At 30.6% G+C, this 15,200-nt stretch overlaps 1 protein-coding gene across 1 annotated transcript in view; it reads right to left on the bottom strand.

Annotated features, from left to right (window-relative positions):
• LOC100537530 (uncharacterized) overlaps window positions 1–15,200 on the bottom strand; it is an 858,077-nt gene that overhangs the window by 673,200 nt on the left and 169,677 nt on the right. The gene's annotated exons all lie outside the window — the stretch shown is intronic.

The raw sequence follows: 15,200 nt of genomic DNA, 5'->3' as shown, positions 1-15,200 counted from the left end.
AAAATTTTCATTTTTTGCGATTTTTCAAAAATTTTTCATTTTTTGTTCTTTTTTGCGATTTTTCAAAAAATTTGTATTTTTAGTGATTTTTCAAAAAATTTTCATCTTTTGCGATTTTTCAAAAATTTTTCATTTTTGCGATTTTTCAAAAAATTTTCATTTTTGGTGATTTTTTGCAATTTTTCAAAAAATGTTAATTTTTTGTGATTTTTCAAAAAATGTTCATTTTTTGCGATTGTTTGAAAAATTTTCATTTTTTGTGATTTTTGCGATTTTTCAAAAAATTTTCATTTTTTGTGATTTTTCAAAAAAATTTCATTTTTTGTGATTTTTTGCGATTTTTCAAACAATTTTCATCTTTTGTGATTTTTTGTGATTTTTCAAAAAATTTTCATTTTTTGCGATTTTTTAAAAAAAATTTATGTGATTTTTTGTGATTTTTCAAAAAAATTTCATTTTTGTGATTTTTTGCGATTTTCAAACAATTTTCATTTGTTGTGATGTTTTGCGATTTTTCAAAAATGTTCATTTTTTGTGATTTTTCAAAAAATGTTCATTTTTTGCGATTGTTTGAAAAATTTTCATTTTTTGTGATTTTTGCGATTTTTCAAAAAAATTTCATTTTTTGCGATTTTTCAAAAAAAATTCATTTTTTGTGATTTTTTTGCGATTTTTCAAACAATTTTCATCTTTTGTGATTTTTTGTGATTTTTCAAAAAATTTATTTTTTGTGATTTTTTGCGAATTTTCATCTTTTGTGATTTTTCAAAAAAATTTTCATTTTTTGTGATTTTTTGTGATTTTTCAAAAAAAATTCATTTTTTGCGATTTTTCAAAAAAATTTCATTTTTGCGATTTTTCAAAAAATTGTCATTTTTTTGATTTTATGTGATTTTTTGCGATTTTTTTGCGATTTTTCAAAAAATTTTCATTTTTTGCGATTTTTCAAAAAAATTTCATTTTTTGTGATTTTTCAAAAAATTTTATCATTTTCGGGATTTTTCTTGATCTTTCAAGATTTTTTCATTTTTCGTGATTTTTCAAAAAATGTTCATTTTTTGCGATTGAAAAATTTTCATTTTTTGTGATTTTTGCGATTTTTCAAAAAATTTTGAATTTTTGTGATTTTTCAAAAAAATTTCATTTTTTGTGATTTTTTGCGATTTTTCAAACAATTTTCATCTTTTGTGATTTTTCAAAAAATTTTCCTTTTTTTGCGATTTTTCAAACAATTTTCATCTTTTGTGATTTTTTGCGATTTTTCAAAAAAATTTCATTTTTTGCGATTTTTTGAAAAATTTTCATTTTTTGTGATTTTTTGCGATTTTTCAAAAAAATTTCATTTGTTGTGATGTTTTGCGATTTTTCAAAAAATTTTCATTTTTTGCGATTTTTCAAAAAATGTTCATTTTTTGTGATTTTTCAAAAAATTTTCATTTTTTTGCGATTTTTCAAAAAATTTTCATTTTTTTGTGATTTTTTGTGATTTTTCAAAAAATGTTCATTTTTTGCGATTTTTCCAAAAAATGTAATTTTTTTGTGATTTTTCAAAAAATTTAGATTTTTGTTATTTTTCAAAAATTTTTCATTTTTTGTTATTTTTCAAAAAATTTTCATTTTTTGCGATTTTTTGATTTTTTGTTATTTTTCCAAAAATTATGTTTTTTGATTTTTTAAAAAATTTGATTTTTGTGATTTTTCAAAAAATTTTCATTTTTTGCGATTTTTCAAAAAAATTTCATTTTTGCGATTTTTCAAAAAATTTTCATTTTTTTGATTTTATGTGATTTTTTGCGATTTTTTGCGATTTTTCAAAAAATTTTCATTTTTTGCGATTTTTTAAAAATTTTTCATTTTTTGTTATTTTTCAAAAAATTTTCATTGTGATTTTTCAAAAAATTTTAGCATTTTCGGGATTTTTCTTGATCTTTCAAGATTTTTTCATTTTTCGTGATTTTTCAAAAAATGTTCATTTTTTGCGATTGTTTGAAAAATTTTCATTTTTTGTGATTTTTGCGATTTTTCAAAAAAATTTCATTTTTTGCGATTTTTCAAAAAATTTTCATCTTTTGTGATTTTTTGCGATTTTTCAAAAAAATTTCATTTTTTGCTATTTTTTGAAAAATTTTCATTTTTTGTGATTTTTTGCGATTTTTCAAAAAATTTTCATTTGTTGTGATGTTTTGCGATTTTTCAAAAAATTTTCATTTTTTGTGATTTTTCAAAAAATGTTCATTTTTGCGATTTTTCAAAAAATGTTCATTTTTTGTGATTTTTCAAAAAATTTTCATTTTTTGCGATTTTTCAAAAAATTTTCATTTTTTTGTGATTTTTTAAAAAAATTTCATTTTTTGCGATTTTTCAAAAAAATTTCATTTTTGCGATTTTTCAAAAAAATTTCATTTTTTTGATTTTATGTGATTTTTTGCGATTTTTTCAAAAAAAAAAATATTTTTTGCCATTTTTCAAAAATATTTCATTTTTTGTTATTTTTCAAAAAAATTTCATTGTGACTTTTAAAAATTTTTTATCATTTTCGGGATTTTTCTTGATCTTTCAAGATTTTTTCATTTTTCGTGATTTTTCAAGATTTTTTCATTTTTCAAGATTTTTTCATTTTTCGTGATTTTTCAAGATTTTTTCATTTTTCGTGATTTTTCAAGATTTTTTCATTTTTTGTGATTTTTCAAGATTTTTTCATTTTTCGTGATTTTTCAAGATTTTTTCATTTTTCAAGATTTTTTTCGTGACACTGAAGCGGTTCCAGCAGTACATTCTCAGCAAAGAAGTAGGCTTTATTATTTTTTTTAAAATTACTTTATTAAAAATATATATCATGCTGGCAACATTTCATGCAAACTACAACTTGTAACTCCCAGAAACTCCCAGAGGACAGGCCTCTTCCTGCAGTGGCAGCCAGCTCCAGCTCATCAGGATCTAGAGGTGACGGTGGATGAGCGGATGATGCGCTACTGGTGAAATGCTTTTGAAGCACAAGGTGCACAGCAAATTCATTGGTGTTCAATTTTTAAGTGTTGTGGTAATTCAGAGTGAAGTGTTAAAATTTTAGAGTTACATAAAGGTGAAATAACTCAGGCTATTAATAATTAGAGTGTCATGCAATAAATCTCCAGCAGCTCCCAGCATGCATTGCATCATAAATACATTATGCAGCTTTATGTTGTTACAATCTCTTTCTTTGTATTTATTTTGTGTTGTGTTTGGGAGGTAATATTTCAGTAGAGTTTTTTTTTTGTTTGTCACCATTATTGAGATTCAAAGACTAATTGTTGATGTCTGTGTGTTTTTAAGTACTGCTATCAATCAAACATTCACATTGTAAATCATGCTTTTAAACAAGTTTTAAAGTCATTATTGTTGAAGCTTCAGTGGTTTAATTTATGTATATTATTTATTTCTCACACATAACTAATATGATACTAAATTAGTAAACAAGCAGAAGAAGATGGCTTTGATATCATAGTTAATCTCTTCAGACTGACTCTTACATTTTCTTTTGGATTTTCATTCTATATGTATGAATAGTGTGATTAACACTAATAATTATAGCATCCAATTTAAAAGACCGTTTTTAGCAAGAAGTTGAAGAGCCCTACTAAAGCAGACTCTGTCCTCCATCTTGGTGACTTCAAATGAACAACAGAAATTTCATAAAGAGCTTTTGTTCACATGACGGAAAAAGACATCATAGGGTTTTAATCGGACTGAGCCAAGGAATTAGAGGAAAAAAGAATTTTGATTGTAGCCCATTTGGTTCAAAAGTTATCATGATAAACATACATGAAAGTTTGGACAAGTGGTGGTGCTAGAGAGTTTAATTTTAAGACTTCATATTTGGTCTGATTAATGTTAATACTGTCCTCTATCATTTTGCAAATTTTACAACTTTCCCGCATACGCCTATATGGGCTGCCATTCAAATCTGGCGGAAGAAACGGAAGAATAATAATAGGAACGCTAACGGATCCAATAGGTGCCTACGCACCTACGGTGCTTGGCCCCTAATAATAAATAAGAACACTAACGAAAGCAATAGGTTTTTATGTAAGCAGGAAGTTGTTGGGAACAGAGGCATGCATATTCAAATATATGGGGAAAGTAAGACACTGAAATGCATGCAGTAATTCTGATTGCGGTAGTTCAAGGTAGAAATAATCAGAACTTTTTTGTGTTTTGTAATGTTAATAAAAAAACAATGTTAGCAAGATATATGTGTACATTTAGGGAAAATCAGGGTATTGATGTGTGTGTTTTTTTTTTATAAATAAGTATACATAATAATACATACTGTTATAATAAATGTTTATAAGCCACAGTGGATAATTGGTTCATATACTCAAAAACCTTTACAACCACGTGTGCAAAATCTCGTTCTTAAAAAAATTATAAACATTATTATATCCATTCAAAGCATATGAAAAGTGACAGTATCAGCAGACAACTCTCTCTCTCTTCACACACATCAAGCAAACATGTATGTAGTCTGCAGACTACAAATAATAGTTGTTGATATTTCTAGCTTTTCTGTTAAAATGACTAAGAACATTTCAATTTTTTAGTAAATCATCACTTATTTAATCGCTTTATTGTCCTTGAGTATCTTAACTTAATTTAGTGTGGGTCTAAATAAAAATTGTGCCAAGTTAATTTATATAGTAAATTTACGTAATACATATAGCTATAATATAGGATTTTGCTGTGTAGAGTAGGCCCTGTCCTAATCTCACAAAAAACTTTTGTCATGCAACATTCAAATATTGTAAAAAGTAATTAAAAAATTGCGAGTCAGGAAGCTGCTGTGCAGGGTTTTAATTGCTTTCCAGTTTAGCTTTATTTTCAATTTTGTCCTCACAAGTAGGTGTATAAAGAGAGAATATTTACAACATACACTGAGCTCAGCATCTGTTGAGATTCAACCACAAACTCTTTATCAGTGAAATCTACATATTTTTACTTTTCTTCTTCAAATTCTTACTGTTAAAAATAGAGCCTTGAGTTTATCTGTCGATTATGATGTAATGGTTATGCCAACAACAAATTCAAACAGTGCTATTGTCTATATGAAAATATGTACTTGATAAATGACTTTAAGCTATTTTTTGTTGTTGTAACTTGTTTCTGTCTTTTAAATTACAGCTGCAGTAATGAAATGAAGCAAGGATGCTACAGAAGAAAAAATCAAAAATCATGCATCCGAACACCTGAAGCATGCACCAGCAAGAAAAGGAGGAGCCGGACACAGAAAATAATTTATCTGTGCAATACTTCCAAAAAATCATAACTTGTAATTTAAAAACATAACTTGTTATTTACAGATCTCTTTAATGGTAATTATATTAAATATAATTAATAATATAATATATTAATAACAATATTAATAGTTGTTATTATATAATATAACTAATAATATAATAAAAGTATTAAGTATAGAATATTATATCAATTAAATCATTATTACTCATTATTAATCCATATTCATTATTATTGTTCTAAAAAATGCAACTCTGCAGTTAACAAGTGACTTTTGTTGACATGTTTAAAGGTTTGAAACAAAATATGTTTCTATTTGTTTTGATTATTTATTAAATATTAATTTTTCGACTGAACTGTCCCTTTAATGCATGTTTCTGGTCTTATTGTGAATTGGACTGTTTGTTTGTTCTTTAAATAAATATGTTTCAATTTAATGTGCACTGTCTGTTTATTTGTCCGGTGGGTGTTAAAGTCATTCAAAAGATTCACAAAAATACACAATAAAAATAAATAAAAGTAAATAGAGAAAAAAAGACATCAAAATACTGCGAAAGGACCCCAAAAAGACGGCAAAAACACGTCGAAAGGACGTTAAAAAAGACGTCAATAAAAGACGTCATAAACACTTTCATTCTGGCTCTTCAGAGGACATAATTTCAACGTTTGACAGAGACGTAGAAGATACTTTTGGACGTAACTTTGCTTGGTGGGCTGTTAAGTTTAAATAATGTTGTATCAAAAAAGGAGCACTTTATTAAGAAAATGGAGCTCACCAATACTTTTATCAGATTATAAAACACATTGAACATCTGAAACACTTAAAACACACAGATATAAAGAATTAGAGTATGCTTTTTCCTTACAGTGCATGCTGGGAACTATGGATGAATGTTGTATGATTCTCTTACCATGCACTGCAGCCAAAAAATAAATCTGTAACCACTGTAGAGATAGATATGCTCATTATTGATGTCTGTGTCTCTAAAGAGATTCAGATGCTCAATGTATTTTAAAAATATATAAATCCACAGCTGATGTCTGTTCTCTTGATAAACAAAGAATTTTGTTTGTTATATGATAAACCATGAATTAAGCATAATTTGCAAAGTCAAGCATAATCTCTTATAATTCTTATCAAGAGTAAGGTTCAATACAGGATCTATCAACCTGATCATATTTGCTCACTTTAAACTTGTCATAGCAAGCAAAGACAGATCATCATTATAAATCAAGTCAAAGACCCCAAGTAAATCAGCCACTTTTCTCCATAATGGTGACATTGGGGGAATTTTTTATTTTTTTTCTAAAATGTAAAGAACTAAAACAGTTAATTCTCAATAAATCTTATATGGACTTTTGTGAACATCTGACAGAAATGAAGTCAATCAGGTAAGCAATGAGCGAAGCTGCTGCTGCTTCTCTTCTGTTTCTGCTTATTAACAGCAAGTGTTCATCATCAGTGCTCAATCATCACTTAATTAACCCCATCATTGTCTCATTAACTTTAACTGCTGCTGAGTAAATTTTGCTCAATTTAGAGAGGGACCAAATATTCTCTGAACTGAGTAAATTTTACTCTGAGGATTTTGCTGTGTACCTTTTAGAAAGTCGAGATTTCTGCTTTAAACACTTAGTGGATTAATCAAGTTTATTTAAAATTGTTCTAAAATGTTTAGAGTAAAGATTTTGATCATCTCCAAATACTGACTATATGTGTGTCTGTGTATGCAAGAAAGTGGAAAACGAGGGAGAAGTGTATCAATAAGTCATGACTGCAACAAATAGTGGCAGAAAACGATTTTTTAAAAGACCTTTATTTTGGCGTGGCGTGTGACGTCATAAGCCTGCGCCGCTCCCGTGCTGATTCAACTGGAGTATTACTTGATAATTCAGTCGTTTATTTCACTGATTTGGCGACCGTCAAACGTCATCAGGGAAACGGTTTGAATTTCCGCTTAGTAAAAAAACATTAGTGTGCCATTTGGGACAGCACTACATACATATACTATCCTGTTGAGTGTGTAAGTGCATAAGTACATAGTGCATGAGTGCATAGTGTATAGTGTGCCATTTGGGACGCAGCTATACATTTCTCCCTCGTTTCCATTTTCTCACTGGCGCACATATATTCAGTATTTGGAGTTGATCAAAACCTTTACTCTAAACATTTTAAGACAATTAAAAAAACTTTTAATCCACTAAGTCGAAGTGTTTAAAGCAAAAATTTCAACATTCTAAAAGGTATAACAAATATCCTAATGAGTGTTTGGAGCTAAAACTTCACAGAAAAGGAGGTAAAATAGGTGTCCTTCATGTAAAAAGTATTCATTACTTTATATAAACTATAGCCACAAAATAGCTGATTAAAACTAGTACTCCATTTCTTATATGTAAACTTACACAGCAAATTCATTGGTGTTAAATTTCAAGTGTTGTGGTAATTCAAAGTAAAGTGTTAAAATTCTAGAGTTAGATAAAGGTAAAATAACCCTCTCGGCGTTAGAAGCTGATTTGCCTCCTTGTCATACAGAGTAACATGTTTCTACCTTTCTTCTTCTTCTTCTTATGGGGTTAATGGCGGTTGGCAGACCAACTTAAATGGTGCATTTCCGCCACCTACTGGATAGGAGTGTGGAGCGCATAATGTAGGAAAAAGCATGAGTACTAAAGATATATGATACGAATGGAGGGATGAGATTACCAGAGGGAAGAGAGAACAGGAATAAGAGTAGGAGGAGAGGAGAGAAAAAAAATACTAGTTAAATATCATAGTATATTTTATTTCCTTATTTTGCTAAGCTATTCTTAAATTCTATTAATCAATTTTGTTTCCTTTAAGTAATTAATTAATTGCATTATTATTTCAACTTGATTTGAACTGTTTCCTAATAGGGTCTGAAATGACAAATTTTTAATCCCATAAATACTTAATCCGTGAACTAATTGATATCTCTGATTGTCATATGCCACACATTCTGTAATTACATGTTCTAATGTTTCCCGCATTTATCACAACATCCTGTCTCGTGCTTCCCTATTCTAAACTTATACTGGTTTAGCAAACAATGACCAACACGCAACCTAGTTATTACCACATCATTCCTTCTATTACCAAACTTATTTCTAGTACCACCCACACATCCTTGAATATTATGCATATATCTGCCTTTTTCTCCATTATCCCACTCCCTTTGCCACATTCTACTTGTTTCTTTTGCAATTATGTTTTTTACCTCTGACTTACTTATTTTTATTTCTATCTGAGTATGTTGTAATGCTTCCTTTGCAAGTTGGTCTGCCTCTTCATTACCTACTACTCCCATATGACCAGGAATCCACAAGAAGCTTACAAAAAGTCCACCCTGTCTGATTCTGAATAAATTTTGCATTATCTCATTCATTATGTCCTGTCTTGCCTTAGATGTTCCAGTAATTAAGTTGTTTAGTACTGACAGAGAATCTGAGCATATTACTGATCTTAATGGCTTCACGTCTTCTATCCACTGAAGTGCAAGAAGTATAGCTACTATTTCTGTAGTGTACACAGAAAGTCGGTCCGATATTCTTTTTGATATTTTAATATTGAATTTTGGGATGTAAACTGCTACTGCCGTTTTTTCATCTTTAGGATCTTTTGACCCATCTGTATATATCTGTAAATAATTGAAATATGACTGATTTATGTATTGTTGTATTTCTTTTTCATTTAACATATTATTTTTTTGTTTTTCCTCATGTAGTAACAAATCGACTACTGGCATATGGAAAAGCCAAGGCGGAATCGCAGAGGTTGGCACAGCAGGGGCTAAATTGATGTCTCTTATGCCCATATTTTGAGCCTCCTCATTTACTGTCCAACCAAAACTATCTATCTTTTTATGTCCATATTCCCAACATTCCTTTAGTACTGTCTTTACTGGGTGCCTCTCTTCTTGGCTTTTAATGCTAACCCAATATCTCATTTTTAACTTAATTCTTTGTTTGTTTCTACCTTTGTAGAAAACCCTTGTATTTGAGAAACTAATCAGAGTGTCTGAAATCTCGCCACACCCTCATTCACCTGGCCCTTAAATTAGTCAATTAGTTTAGTCCAGACAGAGCGAATGACCACAAATAAGTGAATTCAGACACCTGCTGTTGAACACCTGCTGTTAACAAGCACAATCACTGAAGGAAGAAGAAATTGAAGGAAGAAATAAATCTACAGACACAGCCTCACACCAAACCAACTGAATTAAAGCAGAGGATTAAACAACTCCATTAAATAATAGTATAAGCAGCTTCACTGATTACAGTTTGTCTTCATTTCTGTAAGAATATTTGATAATAAACAGAGGTTTATATTTTTTATTAAAAATATTTCATTTGACCTCACCATCATGGAGATCAGAGGCTGCTTATTTGAGCTCTTGAAGCTTTACTCTTATATCCTAATGTTTCTCTGACTGTTATGTCTGTGTTTCTAAAACTCTTCAGCTATAGCAAGAAAGATCAAGAGAAACTATACTGTTTATGCTTAATTGTTCTAAATATAAATTCAGGTGTTTTATAAGTTGATTGATAAAAATATGCAAATATAGTTGCATTAAAACTGCATGGGACAATACTACTGGCCGTCTGCTGCTCTTCATAGAAGATTCAACAAACAATTAGGATGCAATTAATAATTAGAGTGTCATGCACTAAACATTCAAGCTCCAGCATGCTCTTTATGACACACAGACATCAAGAATCAGGATATGAACCTCAACCGTGGTTGCTAAAAAGAAAAGCTGGGTGCCAGCATAGTACAAAGCTCCCAGCATGCATTGCAGCATGAATAAATTATGCAGCTTTATGTTCTTACAATCTCTTTCTTTTCCTGTATTTTGTGTTGTTTTTGGGAGGTGATATTTCAGTAGAGTGTTTTTTTTTTATTGATTTTTATTTTTTTCTTTGTCACCATCATTGAGATTCAAAGACTAATTGTTGATGTCTGGGTGTTTTTCAGTTTTGCCATAGATCAAACATTCTCATTGTAAATGGTGTTTTTAAACCTGTTATGAGGTCATTAATTGTTGTAGCTTCAGTGGTTTCATTTATGTATATTATTTATTTCTCACACATAACTAATATGAGACTGAATTAAAAAACAAGCATTAAAGGATGGCTATGATATCATTAATAATCTCTTTAGACTGACACTTTCATTTTCTTTTGGCTTTCCATGCTATATGTATAAATAGTATGATTAACACTAATTATAGCAGCCAAAATAAAAGACATTTTTAGCAAGAAGTTGAAGAGCTTGACTAAAGTAGACTCTGTCCTCCATCATGGTGACTTCAAATGAACAACAGAAATTTCATTAAGAGCTTTTGTTCACATGACAGAAATAAAGTCAAAGGTCAGTAATAGGTGAAGCTCCATGATAAGTTGTTGTTTAATGTGATGAGTTTTTTTTAAGAAGGTTAAAAAAAAAAATATTGTGTAATTTGTTTTATTTTTATTGATTATTATTTTATTTAGAGTTTTTTTCTCAGTTGATTTCATCTTTGGTTTTGGCTTGTGTTTTTCTCTCCTTCAGTGATTCTGCTTGTTAACAGTTGTTCATCAATAATTCTCAATCCTCCTTTAATTAGACACTTAATTGTCTCATTAACTTTATCACTGTCTGAGTGTTCAGCCCTCTGTAGTGAGGACACTAGTTAGGATTTTGCTCTGGAATTTAAGGCTTACGTGTGTTCGAATGAAAAATACAGACTATGGGATTTGATTTTAACAGAAATATTCTGGAAACGAATGTATTTACGAATGTAAAAAGTTGAAAACAGCAGATTACTGGAAACCACTGCTGCCAGTATTTTGACATACATTTAACAGATATTTTACACAATAAGAGTTTGCTAATTAACACTGGGTGTTAAAAATTTTAACACTTTCAAAAGTGTTATTTTAACACTTATAGTGGTTCCCATATAAACACTGAGAGAGTGTTAATTTTAACTCTAAGGTTGTTAAATCTACCAAATCTAAAATTTACAGTGTGAGATCGATAAAAAATACAGACTGTTGAATGTGCTTTTAACAGAAATATTCTGTAAACTGAATTTATGAATGTGAAAAACAGCAGATTACTGGCAACCACAGCTGCTGGTATTTTTCCGTAAAATCTAAAAATGAAAAAAAAAAAGAAAGAAAAACACCAAAACAGTTTTTGTGTCGCCATTGTGGAGGATAATAGCGTCTCTGTTCAAGTCCAAGATGAACTGAGAGTATTAGATGTTATGCTGCAGCTTCTTTTGTTTAAAGGTAACTGTGTAGTTACTAATGCAGTCAAAATCTGTTTGCTAGTTGCATTCACACATGAAAACATTATAGCATCTAAAGACTTCACATTTTTTTGCATTAAGCTATGATTTTGCAAACTGAACATTGTGTTAGTTCATGAAATATGGTTATTTTTTGTAAATTTATACAGTTATATAAAACTTCCATGTTCTTTTTACAGAAAGATTCTGGCAACCACAGCTGCTGGTATTTTTTCGGAAATGTAACAGATATTTTACACAATAAGAGGTTGCAAATTAACACTCTCTTGGTGTTGACAATGTTAACACTTTCAAAAATGTTATTTTAACACTTATAGTGGTTCCCATATAAACTCTGAGGGAGTGTTAATTTTAACTCTAAGGTAGTTAAATTTACTATCTAAAATTTGCAGTGTAGGTAGTGAATGGGGAGCAGATAGGGTAGCATTAAACACAATTTATTGTGGTTGGATTAGATCAGTGATAGATTATGGATGTGTTGTATATGGGTCAGCAGCAGAGACATCTCTTAAAAACTAGACAAAATACAACATGAGGTATTAAGATTAAGTACAGGAGCAATTAAAACTACACCAATTACAGCACTACAAATTGAAATGGGGGAAATGTCTTTGGAAATGAGAAGAGTCCAACTATCCTTAAGTTACTGGGTAAATTTGAAAGGGCATAATCAAGAACATCCAACATTAGAAACACTAAAACCATGTTGGGAAAAAGAGAGGAAGGAAAATAAAAGTTTTGGATGGACAGTGTTTAAAAAAAGCAATAGAAATAAAAGTAAGTCAATTAAATATTAGTCCTACTGTACCCTTACCAGTAGTTAAACCATGGTTACTACCAGACGCATCGGTAGATTTTACATTATTAGAAAAGAGAGGAAAGGATGAGGAGTGTAATCTATTATATGTACAAAAGTATATTAATGAATTTTACAGTCATGTTAAAATATATACAGATGCCTCTAAGAGTTTAAATCGAGTAGGTGTGGCTTTTACAGTTACTGAATTTCAAATAGCAGTAGGAAAAAGGATTAGTGACGAAGTTTCTGTATATACAGGAGAAATGATAGCACTTTTATTAGCAATTCAATGGGTAGAGGAGATAAGACCTTTACAATCAGTAATCTGTTCAGACTCGAGTTCTTCACTTACAAGCTTACAATATAGTAATTCAGAAAGTAGACCAGACATTTTATTAGAAATAATGCAAACCTTGTACAGAATTCAAATGATGGGTCTAACAGTAATGTTTTTATGGGTTCCTGCGCATATAGGTGTTCAAGGAAATGAAATTGTAGATAAGGAAGCAAAACAAGCTGTTAAAAATAATGACATCAATCTAAATGTAAGTATAAGTAAAAGTGAAGTCAAGAGTATTATTAAGAAAAGAATATAGGAAAGGTGGCAAAGTCAATGGGACAATGAAAAAAAGGGCCGGTGTTTATTAATCTGGGTTCGCCACAGTGGAATGAACCACAAACTTATCCAGCATTTGTTTTTTACGCAGCAGATGCCCTTCAAGCTGCAACCCAACTCTGGGGAACACCTATACACACACACACACACACACACCATGCACAATTTAGCCTACCCAAATCACCTGTGCCACATGTCTTTGGATTTGTGGGGGAAACCGGAGCAGCTGTAGGAAACCCACTCAGATTCTAACTCAGATACTATCTGTGAAAACTAGAAACAACTACTAGAAACAACTTTAAACCCATTAAAGAAGTTGACGAAAAAGGGGAATTGTGATCACCGGGACTTATGGAAAGTACTAAGCCAACACAATCACTGTAATAGCAGATATTTTCTATGAGAATACTGTAGGTCAAATATATTCAGCTTAGTTAGACTTTTTTATTTATTGTTTTTATTTATATATCGCAAGTGCTCAAGGACGCTTTACAAACAGTAGGAGAACAAGAAACGCAATAACCTTAAGAAGGTAGAGAAAATGGGAGACTCAGGACCGTGCAGAGACCGTCTGAAGGGCATGTGCAGGATAAATTTTTTGAAGAGCGGGGGGGGGGGGGGGGGGTGCGCGCGTACTGAAGAGCGGTGTTGTCGCGCGCGTTCTGATAAGCTGTGTAGTCGCGCGCGTACTCAGACCGGTGTTGTCACGCGCCTACTGAAGAGCGGGACCGAGAGTGTGCCGCGTCGCGGGGGCACTTTTGATCATTTTGGAAGGGCACTTTCTATCCAAGACTAAAAAGGGCATGTGCACTGCACAGGTTGAGCCCTATGTGTGCACGTGCCTGGGGAGACTAATAATACACAGAAATAATAACAGAAATCAGGTAAAAGATTAAGTCCGAGCAAGATACAATAGCCACAAATTAGCTGAATAATACTATGTTACTCCATTTCTTATATAGTGATGTTTACTTAGAATGGAATGACATTATGCTATTAAATAAATTAAACCTTCATTAAAACACTTATTACAAACTATCAAAGTACAACATTGTTCACAGTCAAATAAACAGTGTTAATGTTGTTTTAGAAGTCATACTTGCATGCTAATTCCAATCGAATATTCAAAGTAACATGGTAAAAAATACAGAGACTTCTAAATTAACGAATGTGGGAATATAAAACCAATTTTACCTCTATTGTATAAAGGTGTAAATAATATTGTCAACAACATAGAAGTAAAGTTGGATTTATATTCACACATTTGGACTTTCCCCTTAATAATAACTTCATGAAGGTATTGTTTACAAACTCTAAATAGCGAAATCATATTAGCAGTCAATGACTAATAAAGTACAACATTGTTCACAGTCAAATAAACAGTGTTAATGTTGTGTAGAAGTCACATTTGCATGCTAATAGAGACTTCTAAATGAACGAATGTGCGAATATAAAACCAACTTTACCTCTATGTCAACAGCAACACACCTGTGTGATATACAGGTAGATCCTGAAATATTCTCCTGACTGTGGGCGTGTCCTCGAGACAACACAAACCACTGGAGCTAAAGATATCTGTGCAGCTTCTCTGAGCACGAGTGTGTTGAAGGAAGATTTCTAGAAAGATTTAAGAAAACAAATGAGTATTGGAGCTATAAAATAAGAATATAGATAACATTATGGGTCTATATATGAATACAGCACTTGCAGATCTCTGTGTTAGTTCATATATTTTATAGGGCACTTTACAATAAGACCTACATTAGATCAGTCAATACTGGAACTGATATAACAAGCAACTCAAGATGATCAGGATGCTGAAAGTAGCACAGAATATTACTGTTAGACACAAAATTAGCTGAACCCATTGAATATACAAGGGAGAATCACATCGTATTAATAAAGATAAAAAATCAAGAGAAAATAAGACTTTAACTTAAGCTGAAATGTTGTTTTATTCAATATCTCATTTGACTTTACATTAAAATTCAGTTTTCTTTATTAAATACAAACTCATACACAAGACAATATCCAGTGAAATGCTTATACAACCAGCCATGACTTTAAAGACAACAAGATTATAGATGAGAAATAAATTGCTGAATGAAATAAGAAATAAAATATAGACAAACTTTAGTCATAGGAAATATCTCTGTAGAGAATAAAATAAACACATTAAAACCCTATGGCTATACAACTG

Source organism: Danio rerio, chromosome 4 (assembly GCF_049306965.1).
Source record: "Danio rerio strain Tuebingen ecotype United States chromosome 4, GRCz12tu, whole genome shotgun sequence".
In the NCBI taxonomy this organism is placed as follows: Eukaryota; Metazoa; Chordata; class Actinopteri; order Cypriniformes; family Danionidae; genus Danio; species Danio rerio.
Note: the sequence above shows the minus strand (reverse complement) of the source record. Positions and strands in the feature narration are given on the sequence as shown.